Source organism: Bubalus kerabau, chromosome 4 (assembly GCF_029407905.1).
Source record: "Bubalus kerabau isolate K-KA32 ecotype Philippines breed swamp buffalo chromosome 4, PCC_UOA_SB_1v2, whole genome shotgun sequence".
Taxonomy (NCBI): Eukaryota; Metazoa; Chordata; class Mammalia; order Artiodactyla; family Bovidae; genus Bubalus; species Bubalus kerabau.
In genome coordinates this window covers 18,413,346-18,434,242 of record NC_073627.1, presented here as the reverse complement: position 1 = coordinate 18,434,242, position 20,897 = coordinate 18,413,346, and the positions used below count along the sequence as shown (strand labels likewise).

Here is a 20,897-nt window from a genome sequence, read left to right as displayed (position 1 = left end):
CAACTTCCTTCCCTTTCCTGTCTCACTCCCCACCTCCCCTCCTACAGCTTCATTGGAACAGCCCCCAAATAAACTACCTGCTGTAAATCCTTCCCAGGGTCTGCTTCTGGGGTAACCCTCCCAAAGATACAGTAAATGGGTACAATCTATCTGGAGGATAATTTGGCAATAAGCACCAAAATTACAAGCACACATGTTTGTGGGCCGTGGACATGAATTTTATCCTATAGATATTCTCTTATAAATGCCAAAAGATTTATGAACAAGATTATTTTTTGGCAGCACTGCTGATAAGACCCAAAAGTGAGAAATATTTGGCTTTAGGGACAAGACACATAGATCATGGTGCATTCAACCAGTGGAATATTATGCAGCCATAAAAAGGAATGAATGGGGACACCCTTTATGGGCTGATTTAGAATAGTCTCCAAGATAAATCAAGTGGAAAAGAGCAAGGTGATCATGCTTATCACAACATAATCATGTTTGTATGAATCAAAATCGTGTTTGAAACAGAATATACAGCCATAATTGCTTATTTATGTAGATAGGCACGCTCTGGAAGTGTGCCAAGAAACGGATAACCTGGGAGCTTTTGGAAAGAGGAATTAGGAGGCTGAGAGCAGGGAAAGAATGGCAATTTTCAGGATGTATACCGTTTGATTTTTAACATGGTAGAAATTAAAAGAAGTTCAGGGACAGAGGAGCCTAGTGGGCTGCTGTCTATGGGGTCGCACAGAGTCGGACACGACTGAAGCGACTTAGCAGCAGCAGCAGCAGCATGGTAACTATAAACATATATATGTATATGTATAACTTAAAAATAATTGTAAAGAATAACCATACACCTGGATGCCTGATCACAGAATTTTGCTATAATGATCAACCCGATTTTAGCTTTTCTCAGGAAAGTTTAACCCATGACAGCGTCCTTCAACCTTCCTTTTCTCATTTAGCATTCCCATAAGGTGGTTCTGCATCATTAGTCCATGTTTCTAAATGAGGAAAGCAGGCCTGAGATCAGCCTTTCCCAAAATGCTGAGTCCAAGCTGTCCTTCTCCTACCCCTTACCTGGGATAAAGAAGTTTCCTAAATCTTCCTGACATAGGGAAGTCTGCAGCCCTTTTCCTGAGCTATTTGAAATGCAGACTGCTCTCTTTGGAGAGGTTGAGATGAGGCAGGAGGGAGGCTAGATAAAATGACCTGTTGGGAACTTTCCTGGTGGGTCTACCGGTTAAGAATCCTCCTTGCAATGCAGAGGACATGAGTTCTGTCCCTGGTCGGGCAACTAAGCCCATGCACTCTGGAGACTACACATGGGAGTTTATGTGTCACAGTGAAATGTCCTCATGATCATGCATGCTAGAACTAAGACCTAACAGGCAAATAAATAAATAGAACAAAAAAGCAGCCTCTTCACGTGGCATCCTTGTGGGCTGTTGCCATGTTCTATTTCTATATTCGAGAGGCCTGGCACAACACTTGACACATTTGCTGGGTGGATGGATCGATGGATGGATGTCTTTTTGCCCCAGAATCCCGGGTATGGAGGAACGAAAGGGAAAAGGATCCCCTCCTTCTGGCTCCTCCCAGGTCAGCGAGCAGAGCTCTGGAACTCAACAGTCTGCTTACAATTTCAGTTCTGCTCCTCTGGCTGCCATGTGATCTCATGTTAGTCTCTTCACCTGAGCCTTAATTTCCTTATCTCTGCAATGTGTAATGCACTCAAAGGATTAAACAAGACCCTATCCGGGTGCCTCTCATGTGTCTAGCACCTAGTGGGCTCTGCTGGATATGTTCTCTCCCCCTCCCTTCCTTTGGGCAGAAGAAAAATCACCATCGAGACCAGACATTGTCACCTCTTTGCCTCCAATCACGCCCATGTCAATAGAATCCTCCTTCTGTCTAACTAAAAACCCATCTACTGTGACCCAAGTCTGTGGCCTCTTGTGCTATGGTCCACTGGCAAGAGGGAAAGCTGTCAGCGTGGTCCCTACAGGAGGCTTTTCCAGATCTGAAGGTGCAAGGAAAGTCAAGGTTGAGTCTTGCTGGGGGCCCAGCAACCCCAGCCCCTCTTGCTTGACCCATCTGTTTTAACTTCTCTGTCCCCTTCCTGGGCTTAAGAACCCTTGGTGCAAAGTCAGCTGACGGTTGCCCAGGATTCTAGGGCACAGGGCCTGTCCCTTCTCCACCTTAGTCCTTCCCCTCCTCCCAAGGAATTGGCAAAAAGCTCAGATTCCCAGAGCTGAGAGACTGAATCCTGGGAGCGGAGCTGACAACTTGCATTTTACAATAAATCCCTGCAATTAGACCCTGCAAACAGCTTCCCTGTCACCTCCCTGATATACGGCAGGGAATTAGCTTAATGTGCCTGGCAACCAATTCTTGGACTAAAAATAGTTAGCTCGGGGGTTCACCTTTCCTTGTTTAACATCCAATCTTTGCTGAAGCCAGGGAGGGAGCAAGCTTGGGGTCTAGGGCCTGCCCTGGTGGGTGCCAGGGTGGGTCTTAATGGTTATGCTAAGTCTCTTCAGTCGTATCAGACTCTTTGTGACGCTATGGACCGTATCCTGCCAGGCTTCTTTGTCCATGGGATTCTTCCAGCAAGAATACTAGGGTGGGTTGCCATTTCCTTCTCCAGGGGTTCTTCCTGATCTGGGGATCGAACCCTTGTCACCTACCTTTAACTAACGTGACAAAGAATTAGCCATAGGGCAGGAGTGGGGCCGCCTTCTGCGAGGGAGGGGAGCCAGGCCAAGCTGTTTTAAGTGTGCAGGCTTTCTGAGTAGGCAGCCACCTTCTCAGAGGTCTCCCTGGGTGGCCTCCTGAAATACCACCCCTTCCTCTACCCTCATGCTCCCACCCATCGCCCAGCAGACACCACCATTCAATGGATCAGGAATGGATTCTAACCCACTGCGTCACCTCGGCCTGGTCCTTTCTCTCCAGTTTGCCGTTTCCTTATTTGCAGAAAGAGAAATTAAATGAGCCCTAGGTATTGGATTTTCAGACACCGTGGACTCACAATTTCCAGCATTTTATCCCAAATATCCTCACAAACATCAAGGTTCCTGAAATGCCAACTCCTCAGCGTGCAAACCCCCTCCGTTGTTCAGTCGCTCAGTCGAGTCCAACTCTTTACGACCCCATGGACTGAAGCACACCAGGCTTTTCTGTCCCCCCTGCAAACCCCCTTAGGGACCATCAGGCAGAGTGACAATTCTTTTTCAGACCCTCGGTACTAATTTTTCCCTGAAGGGAGACAAAAAAGAAACAAGTTTGACATTCCCTTTAAAGTCCTATCTGGACCTAAAAATTCTAAAGTCCCTCTGTCGCAGGGCCACTTGCCAACAGAAAAACACCAACTATGCCATGAAACAGCTTGTTCATTAAGTCTTCTCAGTCAGTCACATCTTAGTATAACTCAGTCCAGAAAGTCCTTTCCTGGAAGAGGAGGAAGAACATGGAGTCTTGGGATCCTTCATGGGGCTGTTAGGATATTGAAAGCCTCACCGGGCTCCCTACCACCCCCATGAGAAACCACCATGTGGAAGCCAAGGGCCTCCGCAAGCTGTGACCCTGGCCCACCCGTCCAACCTCACGACTGCCCCGTCATACTCTGCTGCACAGTCACAGGACTCCCTGTTCCCCACACAGACCAAGCAGAGTCCACTTGCTGGGCCTTTGTTCACAAGGATGCCTCTACCTGGAATGCCATTTCCCTTTCTCCGCTTTGTCCCTGAATTACATTTCTCAGTTGGTAGAAATCCTACCCATTAAAAAAAAAAAAAAAAAAAAATATATATATATATATATATATATGTTTATTTATTTTGGCTGCACCAATTCTCAATTTCAGCACTCGAGATCTTCAATCTTTGCTGTGGCATACGGGATTTTTTTTTTAGTTGCAGCATGTGAACTCTTAGTTGTGGCATATGGGATCTATTTCCCCAACCAGAGATTGAATCCAGACCCCCCTGCATTGGGAGCAAAGAGTCTTAGCCACTGGACCCCCAACGAAGTCCCTCTACCCATTTTTTTTAATTTATTTATTTTTTATTGAAGGATAATTGCTTTACAGAATTTTGTTGTTTTCTGTCAAACCTCAACATGAATCAGCCATAGGTATACACATATCCCCTCCCTTTTGAACCTCCCTCCCATCTCCTGCCCCATCCCACCCCTCTAGGTTGATACAGAGCCCCTGTTTGAGTTTCCTGAGCCATGCAGCAAATTCCTGTTGGCTATCTATTTTACATATGGTAATATAAGTTTCCACGTTACTCTTTCAATACGTCTCACCCTCTCCTCCCCTTTCCCCATGTCCATAAGTCTATTCTCTATGTCTGTTTCTCTATTGCTGCCCAGTAAACAAATTCTTCAGTACCATTTTTCTAGGTTCTGTATATATGCATTAGAATATTTATCTTTCTCTTTCTGACTCACTTCACCCTGTATAATAGGTTCTGGATTCATCCACCTCATCAGAACTGACTCAAATGCATTCCTTTTTGTGGCTGAGTAATATTCCACTGTGTATATGTACCACAACTTCTTTACCCATTCATCTGTTGATGGACATCTAGGTTGCTTCCATGTTCTAGCTATTGTAAATAGTGCTGCAATGAATAATGGGATACATGTGTCTTTTTCAATTTTCGTTTCCTCATGGTATATGCCTAGGAGTGGGATTGCTGGGTCATAAGGTGGTTTTATTCCTAGTTTTTTAAGGAATCTCCATACCGTCCTCCATAGTGGCTGAATCAATTTATATTCCCACCAACAGTGCAAGAGCATTGCCTTTTCTCCACATCCTCTCCAGCATTTATTGTTTGTAGACTTTTTGATGAGGTCCATTCTGACCAGTGTGAGGTGATATCTCACTGTAGTTTTCATTTGCTTTTCTCTAATAATGAGCAATGTTGAGCATCTTTTCATGTATTTGTTAGCCATCTGTGTGTCTTCTTTGAAGAAGTGTCTGTTTAAGTCTTTTCCCCACTTTTTAATTGGGTTGTATGAGCTGCTTGTATATTTTGGAAATTAATCCTTTGTCAGCTGTTTCATTTGTTATTATTTTCTCCCATTCTGGGGGTTGTCTTTTCACTTTGCTTATAGTTTCCATTGCTGTGCAAAAGCTTTTAAGTTTAATCAGGTCCCACTTGTTTACTTTTGCTTTTATTTCCATTACTCTAGGAGGTGGGTCATAGAGGATCTTGCTTTGATTTATGTCATCAAGTGTTCTGCCTATGTTTTCCTCTAAGAGTTTTATGGTTTCTGGTCTTAAATTTAGGTTTTTAATCCATTTTGAGTTTATCTTTGTGTATGGTGTTAGGAAGTGTTCTAATTTCATTCTTTTACATGTAGCTGTCCAGTTTTCCCAGCACCATTTGTTGAAGAGTCTGTCTTTGCTGCATTGTATATTCTTTCCTCCTTTGTCAAAAATGAGGTACCCATAGTGCATAGGTTTATTTCTTGGCTTTCTATCTTGTTCCATTGGTTTATATTGCTGTTTTTGTGCCAATACCATACTGTCTTGCTGACTGTAGCTTTGTAGTATAATCTGAAGTCAGGAAGGTTGATTCCTCTAGCTCCATTCTTCTCAGGACTGCTTTGGCTATTCGGGGTCTTTTGTGTTTCCATATAATTGTAAACTTTTTTTTCTAGTTCTGTGAAAAATGTCATTGGTAATTTGATAGGGATCGCACTGAATCTGTAGATTGCATTTGGTAATATAGTCATTTTCACAATATTGATTCTTCTACCCAGGAACATGGAATATCTCTCCATCTATTTATGTAGTCTTTGATTTCTTTCATTCAGTTCAGTTCAGTTCAGTCACTCAGTCGCGTCCGACTCTTCGTGACCCCATGAATTGCAGCACGCCAGGCCTCCCTGTCCATCACCAACTCCTGGAGTTCACTGAGACTCACGTCCATCGAGTCAGTGATGCCATCCAGCCATCTCATCCTCTGTCATCCCCTTCTCCTCCTGCCTCCAATCCCTCCCAGCATCAGAGTCTTCTCCAATGAGTCAACTCTTCACATGAGGTGGCCAAAGTACTGGAGTTTCAGCCTTAGCATCATTCCTTCCAAAGAACACCCAAGGCTGATCTCCTTCAGAATGGACTGGTTGGATCTCCTTGCAGTCCAAGGGACTCTCAAGAGTCTTCTCCAACACCACAGTTCAAAAGCATCAATTCTTCGGCACTCAGCCTTCTTCACAGTCCAACTCTCACATCCATACATGACCACAGGAAAAACCATAGCCTTGACTGGATGGACCTTTGTTGGTAAAGTAATATCTCTGCTTTTGAATATGCTATCTAGGTTGGTCATAACTTTCCTTCCAAGGAGTAAGCGTCTTTGAATTTCATGGCTGCAGTCACCATCTGCAGTGATTTTGGAGCCCAGAAAAATAAAGTCTGACACTGTTTCCACTGTTTCCCCATCTATTTCCCATGAAGTGATGGGACCAGATGCCATGATCTTCATTTTCTGAATGTTGAGCTTTAAGCCAACTTTTTCACTCTCCACTTTCACTTTCATCAAGAGGCTTTTGAGTTCCTCTTCACTTTCTGCCATGAGGGTGGTGTCATCTGCATATCTGAGGTTATTGATATTTCTCCCAGCAATCTTGATTCCAGCTTGTGTTTCTTCCAGTCCAGCGTTTCTCATGATGTACTCTGCATAGAAGTTAAATAAGCAGGGTGACAATATACAGCCTTGACGTATTCCTTTTCCTATTTGGAACCAGTCTGTTGTTCCATGTCCAGTTCTAACTGTTGCTTCCTGACCTGCATACAGATTTCTCAAGAGGCAGATCAGGTGGTCTGGTATTCCCATCTCTTTCAGAATTTTCCACAGTTTATTGTGATCCACACAGTCAAAGGCTTTGGCATAGTCAATAAAGCAGAAATAGATGCTTTTCTGGAACTCTCTTGCTTTTTCGATGATCCAGCAGATGTTGGCAATTTGATCTCTGGTTCCTCTGCCTTTTCTAAAACCAGCTTGAACATCAGGAAGATCACTCAGTGTCTTATAATTTTCTGTATACAGTTCTTTTGTCTCCATAGGTAAGTTTATTCCTAGATATTTAATTCTGTTTGTTGCAATGGTGAATGGGATTGATTCCTTAATTTCTCTTTCTGATTTTTCATTGTTAGTATATAGAAATGCAAGTGATTTCTGTGTGTTGATTTTGTATCCTGCAACTTTGCTGAATTCACTGATTAGCTTTAGTAATTTTCTGATACTATCTTTAGGGTTTTCTATGTACAGTATCATGTTATCTGCAAACTGTGAGAGCTTTACTTCTTTTCTGATCTGGATTCCTTTTATTTCTTTTTCTTTTCTGATTGCTGTATCTAGGACTTCCAGAATTATGTTGAATAATAGTGGTGAAAGTGGACACCCTTGTCTTGTTCCTGATCTTAGGGGGAATGTTTTCAGTTTTTCACCATTGAGAATAATGTTTGCTGTAGGCTTATCATATATGGCCTTTACTATGTGAGGTAGGTTCCTTCTATGTGCATTTTTTGAAGAGTTGTAATCATAAATGGATGCTGAATTTTGTCAAAGGCTTTTTCTGCATCTATTAAGATGATCATATGGTTTTCATCTTTCAACTTGTTAATATAGTATATCACATTGATTGATTTGCATATATTGAAGAATCCTTGCATTCCTGGAATAAACCCAACTTCATCATGGTGTATGAGCTGTTTGATGTGTTGCTGAATTCTGTTTGCTAAAATTTTGTTGAGGATTTTGGCATCTGTGTTCATCAGTGATATTGGCCTGTAGTTTTCTTTTTGTGTGTTGTCTTTGTCTGGTTTTGGTATCAGGGAGATGGTGGCCTCGTAGAATGAGTTTGGAAGTGTTCCTTCCTCTGCAATTTTTTGAAAGAGTTTTAGAAGGATAGGCACTAGCTCTTTTCTAAATGTTTGATAGAATTCTCCTGTGAAGCCATCTGGACCTGGGCTTTTGTTTTTGGGGAGATTTTTGATCACAGCTTCAATTTCAGTGCTTGTAATTGGGTTGTTCATAATTTCTATTTCTCCTGGCTCAGTTTTGGAAGACTGAACTTTTCTAAGAATCTGTCCATTTCTTCTAGGTTATCCTTTTTTTTTTTTTTTTCCATATAGTTGTTCATAATAGTCTCTTATAACCCTTTGTATTTTTGCATTGTCTGTTGTAACCTCTCCTTTTTCATTTCTAATTTTGTTGATTTGATTCTTCTTTCTTTTTTTCTTGATGGGTCTGGCTAAAGGTTTGTCAATTTTGTATCTTCTCAAAGAACAAGCTTTTAGTTTTATTAATCTTTACTATTGTTTCTTTCATTTCTTTTTCATTTATTTTTGCTTGGATCTTTATGATTCCTTTCCTTCTACTAATTTTGGGGTTTTTTTTTCTTCTTTTTCCAATTGTTTTAGGTGTAAAGTTAGGTTGTCTATTCTATGTTTTTCTTGTTTCTTAAGGTAGAATTGTATTGCTATAAACTTCCCTCTTAGAACTGCTTTTCCTGCATCCCATAGGTTTGAGTTGTTGTGTTTTCATTGTTGTTTCTAGAAATTTTCTGATTTCCCTTTTTGATTTCTCCAGTAACCTGTTGGTTATTTAGAAACATGTTGTTTAATCTCCAAGTTCATGTTTCTTACAGTTTTTTTCTTGTAACTGGTATCTAGTAGTCTCATAGCCTTGTGGTCAGAGAAGATGCTTGATACGATTTCAATTTTCTTAAATTTACTGAGGTTTGATTTGTGACCCAAGGTATGGTCTATCATGGAGAATATGATATGTGCACTTGAGAAGAAGGTGTATTCTTCTGCATTTGGATGGAATGTCCTGAAGATATCAATGAGATCCACCTCATCTAATGTATCAATTAAGACTTGTGCTTCCTTATTAATTTTCTGTTTTGATGACCTGTCAAAACAGATCATCAGGTGTGAGTGGGGTGTTTAAGTCTCCTACTATTATTGGGTTACTGTCAATTTCTCCTTTTATGTCTGTTAGTGTTTGTCTTATGTATTGAGGTGCTCATATGTTGGGTGCATAGATATTTACAATTGTTATGTCTTCCTCTTGAGGTGATCCCTTGATCATTATGTAGTGTCCTTCCTTATCTCCTGTAATCTTCTTTAAGGTCTATTTTGTCTGATATGAGGCTTGCTACTCCAGCTTTCTTTTGCTTCCCATTTGCATGGAATTTATTTTTCCATCCTTTCACTTTCAGTCTATATGTGTCTTTAGGTCTGAAGTGGGTTTCTTGTAGACAGCATATACATGGGTCTTGTTTTGTATCCATTCAGCCAGTCTGTGTCTTTCAGTTGGAGCATTTAATCCATTTTCATTTAAAGTAATTATTGATATATATGTTCCTATTGCCATTTTCTTTATTGTTTGGGGTTGATTTTGTAGATCTTTTTTCTTCTCTTGTATTTCTTGACTACATAAGTCCCTTTAACATTTGTTGTAAAGCTGGTTTGGTGGTACTGAATTCTCTTAACTCTTGCTTGACTGAAAAGCTTTTTATTTCTCCATCAATTTTGAATAAGATCCTTGCCAGGTACTGTAATCTTGGTTGTAGATTTTTCCCTTTCAATACTTTAAATATATCCTGCAATTCCCTTCTGGCCTGCAGAGTTTCTGCTGAAAGATCAGCTGTTAAGCATATGGGGTTTTCCTTGTATGTTACTTGTTGCTTCTCCCTTGCTGCTTTTAACATTCTTTCTTTGTGTTTAGTCTTTGTTAGTTTGATTAATATGTGTCTTGGTGTGTTTCTCCTTGGGTTTATCCTGTATGGGACTCTTTGTGCCTCTTGGACTCGATCGACTATTTCCTTTTCCATGTTGGGGGAATTTTCAACTATAATCTCTTCAAAATTTTTCTCATACCCTTTCTTTTTCTCTTCTTCTTCTGGGACCCCTATAATTTGAATGTTGGTGCGTTTGATATTGTCCCAGAGGTCTCTGTGACTATCCTCAGTTCTTTTCATTCTTTTTACTTTATTCTGCTCTTCAGAAGTTATTGCCACCATTTTATCTTCCTGGTCACTGATTCATTCTTCTGCTTCAGATATTCTGCTATTGATTCCTTCTAGAGTATTTTTAATTTCAGTAATTGTGTTGTTTGTCTCTATATGTTTATTCTTTAATTCTTCTAGGTCTTTGTTAATTGATTCTTGCATTTTCTCCATTTTGTTTTCAAGGTTTTTGATCATCTTTACTATCATTATTCTGAATTCTTTTTCAAGTAGTTTGCCTATTTCCTCCTCATTTATTTGGACTTCTATGTTTCTAGTTTGTTCCTTCATTTGTATAGTATTTCTCTGCCTTTTCAGTATTTTTTTTTAAACTTACTGTTTGAGGTCTCCTTTTCCCGTTGAATTCTTTCTTCCTTTTGGTTTCTGCCCTTCTAAGGCTGGTCCAGTGGTTTGTGTAAGCTTCTTATAGGGTGAGATTTGTGCTGAATTTTTGTTTGTTTGTTTTTCCTCTTATATCAAGGCTGAGTGAGGTGGTAATCCTGTCTGCTGATGATTGGGTTTGTATTTTTATTTTGTTTGTTGTTTAGATGAGGCGTCCTGCACAGGGTGCTACTGGTAGTTGGGTGATGCCGGGTTTTGTATCAAGTGGTTTCCTTTGTGTGAGTTCTCACTATTTGATACTCCCTAGGGTTAGTTCTCTGGTAGTCTAGGGTCTTGGAGTCAGTGCTCCCACTCCAAAGGCTCAGGGCTTGATCTTGCATCACTGAATCCAGCAGACTTTCCAGACTTTACTCAGCATCCTCTCTTGGTCTCTCCCCCATTTTTGAAAGAACAAATTTTACAATCTCTTTTGTGAACCCTTCCCTGTCCCATGGTGATCCTTCAGGTTCCTCCTTTAACTGCATTTGGAACCATGTAAGCCAGAAGAGCCTTAGGGAGCCTATACATTAGTGTTTGCCAAAATACTTCGATGTGACCTATTATAAGAAAACCAGTCTGTATTATGACCCAACACACAAGCGTGCATGCACACACTCAACATACATTGTGTATATATGCACACAATGCATACACATATATACTCAACTATAGAGACATGTAAACACACATGGATACAAAATGCACACATGTACATATGACCAGTTCTTTATGCAATACTTACCTCTACTGTGTGTATCACTCTGATTCTAATATAGTTGTTGCTTCCTTTTTTTTTTTTTTTAATGCTGGTTCTGATTCACTAAATTTATTTCACCATCTTATAAAGGATCACAAAACTACAATTTGGAAGGTGCCAAGGTAATTCAACTCTTTGTTTTACAAATAGAATTACTAAGGTCCAGAGAGAGAGGAAGGGACTATTTCAAGGTCACAAAGCTGGCTGGCCACATGACCCAAACCAGACTGCAGTTTTGTTGGCTTCCTAGGGGTGACCTCTCCTCTCACATGCATTGCAGCTGCTCCTGCAAGATTATAAATCCACGAGGAAGAGGGTGGTGTCTCCAGTCCCGCCACCCCCTCCCCCAGTGAAGGTCTCGTTCATAGCAGGTGCCCAGTGAAAGGCTGCATGGAATAATGATGAAAAAGTGTTTGGGAAGTCAATGACGGCCTTGCTGGAGCGAGGGGTTGTTAAATGCAGCAGCCTCCGCCGGGAGACCAGGTCAGCTTGAGCTCATTAGCGGCGCAGGGCTTTCCCAGGGTTTTGCCATGCTGAAATTGCTGGGGTGCAGAAATTCTGCTGCCAAATTAGGATGGGGGCGGTTGAGGTGGGGGCGGCGGAGAGAGGAGAGGAGGGTGGAAGAGGGGAGGAGCCCTTGGGGAGGGGAAGTTGGAGGGACGGTGGGCAGGGGCTGCGGTGGGCAGGGGCTGCGGTGGGCGGGGGCTGGGTGTCGGGTATGCGGCTTATGGAAAATCTGAACAAGCTCCAGAGAGAAAAGAACTCGGTCTCCTTCTGCCTCGTCTCCTCTTGTCATTCTGAGAGAAGTGGCTCAGCTTGGGGGGTTAGGGCGGAGAGTTCCGAGAGGAGTGGCAAAGAGGTGCAGAGGAAGAGAGAAGAGCAGGCGAAGACGCAGAAATAAGCAATTTGGAGGCTTTAGGAGGCGACGCTGCTCAAGGGTGGCCTGGAGCCACTTGAGGCTTCCCACAGCACCTTCCCCCTACACTGCTACCCCCACTCCACCACCACCCCGACCCCACCGAGCTCAGCCACCCTAGGAACAGAGGGGCCAGTGGCTCATCCACTCACGAGAACGCCCCCCGCCCCCCCCTGCTTTCCAAGGCCCTGGGTCTTGTGGGAAATTAGAACCAAGGGCTGGACAGCCTGGGAAAGAGGACACTTTCATTGACCAGATAAGCCACATGCTGGCCTGAGATAGACTTGGAGTTTCTAAGCACAGAGCCCTTGGGTGTCATCTGGACCCATCTCCTATATTCCTGCACCCCAGCACAGGTGCAGGACACAGAAAAGGAGACAAGAAGGGTGACCTGGCAGGAGAAGGGACCTGGCCACTGGTTTATTCATTTGACAAATATCTATTGAGCCCCTGCTGTGTTCTCGGCTCAGGGCTAGGAGCACCGGAGTGGACTTGTAAACAGGCATAGAACTGAGGGTGGAGCAGGGAAAGCAGACTGTGGACAGGGGTGTTTTGAGTGGCCAGAGGAAGCCCAAAGAACTAGCCTAGGGTACTGATGAGGGGTTCCTAGAGCCAGTAAGGTTTAAAGTAAAATTTCCAAAGAGTCCAGGTGAGGAGCTGAGGTGTGATGGTTGGTGTGGGGAGTACTGTGTCTGAGGTTTGGTGGGGTCTTCTCAGCCCTGTGTCTCAGTCTCAACTTCGCACCATTGGGAACTTTGTTATTTCAGTTGCCTCCAATGGAATAGAGCTCAATGGGGCTGACTCACAATAAACAAACCTCCCAGAGACTGAGTCATACATCAAAATGCCAATTTGTTTTTCTGTAAGGGAAGTATATTTGGCAAACTAAGCCTCACTGGCAGCCTGCTTTAGGACCAGAGACCCAGAGTCTGAGTCTCAGTGCCACATCATACCAACTAAGGAACTCGGGCAGACCTTTAATCCTCTATGAGTATTGGTTTCCTCATCTAAAAACAAGAATAGTTATGGCTACTTAGAGTTGTGGTGAGGATTAAGTGAGCTATTGCATGTAAAAGAGCCTTGTTTCTCTATTTTTGTTGTTTAGTCACTAAGTCATGTCCAACTCTTTATGACCCCATGGACTGCAGCACGCCAGGCTTCCCTGCCCTTCACCATCTTCCAGAGTTTGCTCAAACTTATGTCCATTGAATCAGTGATGCCATCCAACCATCCAATCATTTCATTTCTCTGTAAGAATATCTATACATAGGTTAATGCTTTCTTTTTGTCTATCTTTTTATTTATTTGGGGGCTTAGTTGGGCACACAGGATCTTCATTACATCTTGCGGAATCTTTTGCTGAGGCACACAGACTCTCTATTGTGGTGCGCAGGCTTCGATAGTTGCTGCACACAGGCTTACCTGTCCCTTGGCATGCGGGATCTTAGTTCCCAGACCAGGAATCAAACCCATGTCCTATGCATTGCAAGGCGGATTCTTAACCATCAGTCCACCACGGAGGTCCCAGATTAGTGATTTCTTACGTTTGTATTTATCTTTTAATAGATGGTAAACGCACATAGTACAAAAGTCCAAAGGCACCAAAGAATTTTAAATCAACAATGAGTCTTCTTCTTTCTCCCCACCTTTGCCTCAATTCTCACTGACTCAGTTCCCCTCCTAGGAAGCAAAATAAAAATTATCATGAATTAAAACTTTTTAAGTCATAAAAAAAATCATGACTTTTAAAAAGTTTCTTTTATAAAGTTTTTGTTATAAAAGCAACTTGTGGATTTAAAAATAATCCAGAGAGAACACAAGGAAATATAATGAATACTTTTATTTTCTCCCAAGCTGCCCAAGCTTGGGTGGCTTGGGCAGCTTGGGAGTAAAATGAGTCTCCTGCATTGGCAGGCAGATGCTTTACTACTCTGCCACCTGGGAAGCCCGTGTTTCTTTAAAGGATAACAATTACTGCTGGCTCCCAAAGCATCTTTCAAGGGATGGTTTTCTTAGGAGAGGTTACAAATGAGAATGTGCAGGATTAATCAGGGAGTGGGCAGAGGTGGTGGGAAGTTCCCAGGGGACATTTCTATCAACTTAGGGCCGTAGAATGAATTACCTTCCTCCACTCCGGGGAGATTTATCATCCATCCACCCACCCACCCACCCATCCATCCAGCCCTTACCGGCTGGGCCCTCTGCTAAGTGCTGTGGGGAATACAAAGATGAGTGAGTGAAGCATATTCTCTCTCTTGCATCATCTATCAGTGGGACAAAAGACACAGATCCATGGATTTATGCAAGCCTGAAAGGGACAGGAAAGGTCCCCTGTTATACCACCCACCTGCTGCTATTACCCTTTCACAGCCAAGGAAACTAAGATCCAGAGAGGAAATGTGACTTGCCCCAAATCACACAGCAAGGGAACGGCTGGGTCAGGGCTAGGAGGCAAGTCTGGGGACACAACCCTAAGATAAGATGGCAACTGATGGAGGAGAGAAGTGGGCCTGGAGTGCTGTGGCCACCAAGAGGAGAATCCAGCCATCCTAGAGAGGGCCAGAGCACTCCAGGAAGTGGGCAGAGAGAGCTTGAGGAAAAGTGCCAAGGTAGGGAGCTTGGCAGTGTCCAGGATTCATTCTGGTTTCCTCCAGATGTTTACCAGGGAGAATCCAGAGCCAGGTGGGGAGGTAGGTTGGGCAGGAGTTTCCTGTCCAGTCAGAGGGGCTCATCCTTGGGAATCCAGCAGCCATGGGCCCAGACACCCAGGGCACTCCTGGAGTTGTGCCATGCACAGCTCTCTTCCTCAGCACAGCTGGAGAGGGATGGGCCGAGCCTGGCCTTGTGGCTCTTTGTCCTGGACCCCTCCACCTCCTTCCCTCCCCTGCCCTATAACAACATCCTTCTACCGAGGTTTGGGGGGACCCCCCAGGTCTGCTCCTGACACCTCCACCAGCCACACCTCTAATTAGATGCCCCCCACTGGGGTCTCTGCTCCTTTGTTTTGGGTTGTCTCACATCCCTTCACCCTTTGCCCTCTCCTCAGTCCAGTCAGGCGCCCTGGGGAGGCCTTGACATCCCTCCAGTTCACTAGGGTTACATGCAGAAAAAGGCTCATTGTGCAATCACATTTGCAAAGTCAGCTTCTGAGCAGCCTGCATCGATCAAGGTCTTAGCCGGGAAATGAATGGCCCACCCGAATCTGGATAAGTGAGAAGGATTATTAAAGGAACTGTTTACAAAAATTTGCACAGAGTGGGGAAGCCATAGGATTTCTTGTAGTTAACCGTGGATGAAGGTTACCAGAACCCTGAAGGAGAGTCATGGAGAGAGGCTGCCAGGAGAGCCACGTGGACCCTCAGTCAAGGGACATACCCAGCCCACAGCTACCCCACAGGGAGAAAGCTGATGGGCTAAATATCCCAACTCACCCCTCCTCCTTTCCTTTGATCTTCAGCCGGGGCTTCCTATTGGCCAAATCCAACAGGAAGTGGGAGGGTGAGGAAGCCCATTGGTGCAGTTCACACTAGTCAGCCCTGGACTGCTCTGCAGGGAGGGAAAAGTGTGGGGTGTGGAGGAGCAAACGGGAGATCCCTTGTGCAGCCGCCATGGCCTCATTCATCTCTGACCTTCCTTCATGCCCTCCCGAGTCCTCCCAGGCTCTGTTTCCTGTGACAGGATCTCCTACCTGTCTCACAGGTAATTTCTCTTTCTTCCCTCCTCTGCCTCACGACTCAGGAGCCCTCTGTTCTCCTTTCCTGTGTGGCCTGATGATTATAGTTGTTGTTGTTCTTCTTCAGTTGCTAAGTCATGTCCAGCTCTAAGCAACCCCATGGACTGTAGCCTGCCAGTCTCCTCTGTCCATGGGATTTCCCAGGCAAGAGTCCTAGAGTGGGTTGCCATCTCCTTCTCCAGGGGATCTTCCCCACCCAGGGATCAAACCCGCATCTCCTGCATTGTAGATGGATTCTTTACCACTGAGCCACCAGGGAAGCGGCATGCTGGTGGTATCCAATAATTCCAGCCTTTATCACCCCTTCCCCTGACCACATTGGGATAGAACGGTCTGGCCAGTCTCAGGCCAGTCCTCTCACACAGTAGGGGCTTAGGAAGGAGCAAGCGTGAGGCCTTCTTCTGGAATGAGCTGCTGCCATGTGTCCGGTGGGCTGCGCCCTGGTTAGCACTTCTCCTGCTCAGGCATGCCTGGAGGTGCTGGCTTGCATCCAGCTGAGCCACTGGGGCTTGGCCAGATGGCAGCCGGCAAAGCTGAGGCTGGCTCAGAGCCACAGGCCCAGCTTTGGAAATCCAGCAATGCATGGCCCACAGAGGCTGCATGCCCACGAGCACCTTGGGGGATGGATGGTACAGCCCTGCCCCTATCTGGGCTGTGGCTCACTAAACCTAGGCTTCAGGTTCCCCCTTGTATCTTGCAGGGGCTGTGGGGCATCAATACAGAGCAAAGGAGGCCAAGAGGCAGGAGACTGGGCTCTGTCCAGCCCTGTCCTAACATAGCTTGTCTTAGAAAAATTGCTTCTTCTTCTGGGTGGAATCCTTTTCCCAAAGTGAAATCCTTTCCCCAGTATAAAACTGGTTCAAGCAAAAGTGAAGTCTCAGAGCCCCCTATCCAGTCTCCTTATCACCAGCTTCTCCCCCAACCCCATTTCAAGCATCAGTCCTTGGGCCAACTTTTTAGAATCTTGGGAGTTGCACAGAAAATGGTTTGGAATCTCTGGCCCATACAGTCCCTAAGAGGTCTCAGGCAGCTCTCACATGCTATGAATACAGAAAAATAGACAAAATTGTTACCATATCCTGCCATGTGCCCATCACCCAGATTCAACAATTAACAACTCATGGCCAATCTTGTTTCATCACTATCCTCATCCACTTCCTCCTTTCCTGTATTCAGTTCAGTTCAGTTCAGTCACTCAGTCATGTCCGACTCTTCGCGACCCCATGAATTGCAGCATGCCAGGCCTCCCATCCATCACCAACTCCCGGAGTTCACCCAAACTCATGTGTATTGAGTCGGTGATGCCATCTAGCCATCTCATCCTCTGTCGTCCCCTTCCCCTCCTGCCCCCAATCCCTCCCAGCATCAGGGTCTTTTCCAGTGAGTCAACTCTTCGCATGAGGTGGCCAAAGTACTGGAGTTTCAGCTTTAGCATCATTCCCTCCAAAGAAATCCCAGGGCTGATCTCCTTCAGAATGGACTGGTTGGATCTCCTTGCAGTCCAAGGGACTCTCAAGAGTCTTCTCCAACACCACAGTTCAAAAGCACCAATTCTTCGCCACTCAGCTTTCTTCATAGTCCAACTCTCACATCCATACATGACCACTGGAAAAACCATAGCCTTGACTAGAGGGACCTTTGTTGGCAAAGTAATATCTCTGCTTTTTAATATGCTATCTAGGTTGGTCATAACTTTCCTTCCAAGGAGTAAGCGTTTTTAAATTTCATGGCTGCAATAACCATCTGCAATGATTTTGGAGCCCCCAAAAATAAAGTCTGAAACTGTTTCCATTGTTTCCCCATCTCTGAAGTGATAGGACCAGATGCCATGATCTTTGTTTTCTGAATGTTGAGCTTGAAGCCAACTTTTTCACTCTCCTCTTTCACTTTCATCAAGAGGCTCTTTAGTTCCTCTTCACTTTCTGCCATAAGGGTGGTGTCATCTGCATACCTGAGGTTATTGACATTTCTCCCGGCAATCTTGATTCCAGCCTGTGCTTCTTCCAGCCCAGTGTTTCTCATGATGTATTTTCATAGTACTTCAAAGCAAATCCCAGACATCATGTCATTTCCCCTGTAAATATTTCAGTTTGTATCTCTAAAAGATTAGGATTCATTTTAAGTATATAACCACAGTGCCATTATCACACTTTAAAATATCTCATCAGAATTCATATTTCCAATTGTTTATTAGGGTGTTTGTTTGTTTACAGTTTGTTAGAATCAGGGTCCACATGAGGTTCACATATTGCAGTTGATTGAGAAGCCGTTTTGTCTTGTTCTGTGAATTGTAAGTGGCCAGTGAAGGTCAGGGTGGCCAGATTTTATGTGCTTCTCTGGAGACAGTGAAGGTATTCCCAGGAACCCTGAGGGAGAATCTCTTCTGACCTGAACCTCTAAGGGAAAAGGCCAGACTGAGGCTCAGTTCTGTGGCTTCCCACCAAGAAGCTGTAACTGTCTGTTTGTGAGAGGAGGGGGAATGGTAAGGTCAAACTCCAGAAGAGCGGGTGCCTCACTGGTGATGAGAAGGACCCAGAAGAGGATGGATGCTACAGAGGCCCTGGATGCAGGAGCCTGGGGTCTAATCCACTGGTAAAACTGACCATTAACTGAAAACACTTCCTCTGGTATCTGCTGGAACACAGGACTTTGCTGGAGGCTGAGACGGCTGAGATGAACGGGGAAGCTGTCTGCCCTCCAGGAGCTCAGAACTCTTCAGCGGACAGATGGGCACATTGTATATTTAACCTCTAGACTTCAATTAGTGATCTGCAAAATGGAAATAATACCACCTTACTTATTAGACCAGCAGGTCTCTATGAGAACTCTCCTAGGTATAAATGGGATTTTATGAATAGGAAAAAAGGGACAAACTATACCTAACCCTAACCCCTAACCCCTAACCCTAACCCTGACCCTAACCCCTAATTAGGGGAGGCAGAGGAGAAGGAGGGCTGGCTGCCAACGTGGTGGAGGGATGAGGAATATTCACAAAGACCCCAGAGTCCTTAAATCCTGGGTTTACTAATTACCAGCCAGGTGGCCTTGAGCAGGATGTCTCCACCATTGGTTTCACCACAGTGCCTTCCTTGGGGCCTCAGTGTTTTGGAAATGATGGAATTCAGGAAGTACAGAGTAGGAAACTCTTGTCCTCCGATGATTTTCAGACAGAGTCAAATGTCTGGATTTGGAGTGTAGCCCCATGGAAAGCCTGGTTTCTGCTGTCCATGGTACCAAACTCTTGTCTAGGCTTCACTGCTTCAATCTTAGGACTGTGGGTGTGTTGAATGAGGCATTTCTATGCTGTGGAGGCTGTCTTGAACTTTGCAGGATGTTTAGTGGTATATTTGGCCTCTACCCACCAAATGTCAGCAACATTCCCAGTTGTGACAACCAGAAATGTCTCCAGACTTTGCTAAATGTCCTCTGGGAGGCAGGAGCCCTCCTAGCTGAGAACCACTGGTCTAGGCTAGAGGGATGATATTCCTCTGTAAAGATAAGTGAGTATGTGCCCTTCCTTTTGACTCTGCACTTATGACTGGCACCTCTGATCTGTTTCCACTTCCAGGATGTTCCCAGGGTGTCAACCCTTCTTACTGCAGTGCACCTTAAAAAAAAAAACAAAACAAAACAAAAAAAAAACTTCTCTTAAAAATAAACAACTTCAATGGCCCTCTTGGCCACACTTAATACATGCAAAAATATGGTAATGGTGTCCACGGTAAGCACATTTGCCCTTGATTGATACAAACTCAGTGTCAGGAGGAGGAGTAGGCAGGTCACCTGAGGAGCCTCTTTGACCCAGCGCCCCACCTGGCAGACAGTGTCTGCTGTCACTGTTAAGCTCTATCATGTAGCTTGCCTCTGTTTTTCCATCCACTTGGAAAACAAAAAGGGAAAGACTTGTCTTAGAGCATTGTTTTCCTGGAGCCAGGGCCTCCTCTAGGTGATATCACAGCTCCCTGAAGGTCTAGGCTCAAGTCAACCGCTCCGTGGAGTTGAAGCTGGGGACACAGGATGGAATCCTGTCATGTGACCCCGGGCAAGCTATCAACCTCTGAGCTCAGATAAGGATTAAATGAGAAAGTGTTTGTAAAAGAGCTACATGGCACAAACTGCCCCACAAATCTTCATTAGTATTGTTATTATCTGTTGTTCTAAATGAGAGAATGAATAATATCACCCAGTCATCGCACCCCCATCCCTTGAGTGCTGGCAAGCTACATGGAATTCAACATCTGCCTCTCGGTTTTCAGACCCCAGCACAATATCACTTACGTGATAGACCTTCCCCGTTGGCCCTGAGCAGGATTCATATTTCTCCCTCTATGCCCATGATGCCTGGTCTATTATTGACCTAAATTCACTAGGTTTTAATTATTCATCAAAGCAGCTTGTCTCCCCTTCCAGTCTGAACATCTTAAGGGCTATGGCCCTGTTATATTCATCTTTATTAGCTTTGGCATCTAATGGCAACTGGGATATAGTTGCTGCTCATTAAATGTTTGTTGAATGAATGCACAGATTGATTGAGCAATTAACACCATGTCCCCCGATGTTCATGCAATTTTATAAGCTGCTCCCTCCATGAGGCCACATTCCTGACCTCATACTTCAGAAGCATTCTAGTGCTATCCAAGCATCATCTGCCTGCAAACTATGTGTCACCAGTCGTGACAGGTAGATGTAGAAATTGAGAGTAAGCATGTAAAAAAATTTAAGCAATTTGATAGAGTAGTTTTATGTCTATTGGATCTAATAATTTTTAAAATTGGGCTTTTCCTTTGTATTTATTTTTTTCTTATTTTTGTAAGTCATGAGATCAGAGATTATAAAAGATTACAGTTACTGAATTCTTATTATGTTCTGAATATTAGGTTTGTATGTCTTTCTTATTGCTTCCTTTTTCTAATAATTCAATTCCTACTATATTTTGCAATTGTATCATTCTGCAACAGATTAGGAATTTAAAAATCAAGAACTGGTTTTTCATCACAAGTGTTCTGAGACATACAGCTCCAGACCATGGACCTCACTGATTAAGCCAACGGCAGAGGAGGGCTTGCTCAGTCCCCTCTCTCTGG

The 20,897-nt window shown here is 44.1% G+C and overlaps 1 long non-coding RNA gene across 2 annotated transcripts; it reads right to left on the bottom strand.

The window, feature by feature from the left end:
• Positions 1 to 13,364: 13,364 nt before the first annotated feature.
• LOC129651171 (uncharacterized) lies at positions 13,365 to 15,981 on the bottom strand. Of its 2 annotated transcripts, none has more exons than XR_008714057.1 (3): positions 15,769 to 15,981; positions 15,512 to 15,626; positions 13,365 to 13,760 (listed from the first exon to the last, which is right to left on the bottom strand). It is a non-coding gene; the product is annotated as an uncharacterized LOC129651171 (long non-coding RNA). The 2 variants fall into 2 exon arrangements; XR_008714058.1 differs by lacking the exons at positions 15,512 to 15,626; positions 15,769 to 15,981 and adding exons at positions 14,270 to 14,388; positions 15,390 to 15,474.
• Between the last annotated feature and the right edge of the window lie 4,916 nt (positions 15,982 to 20,897).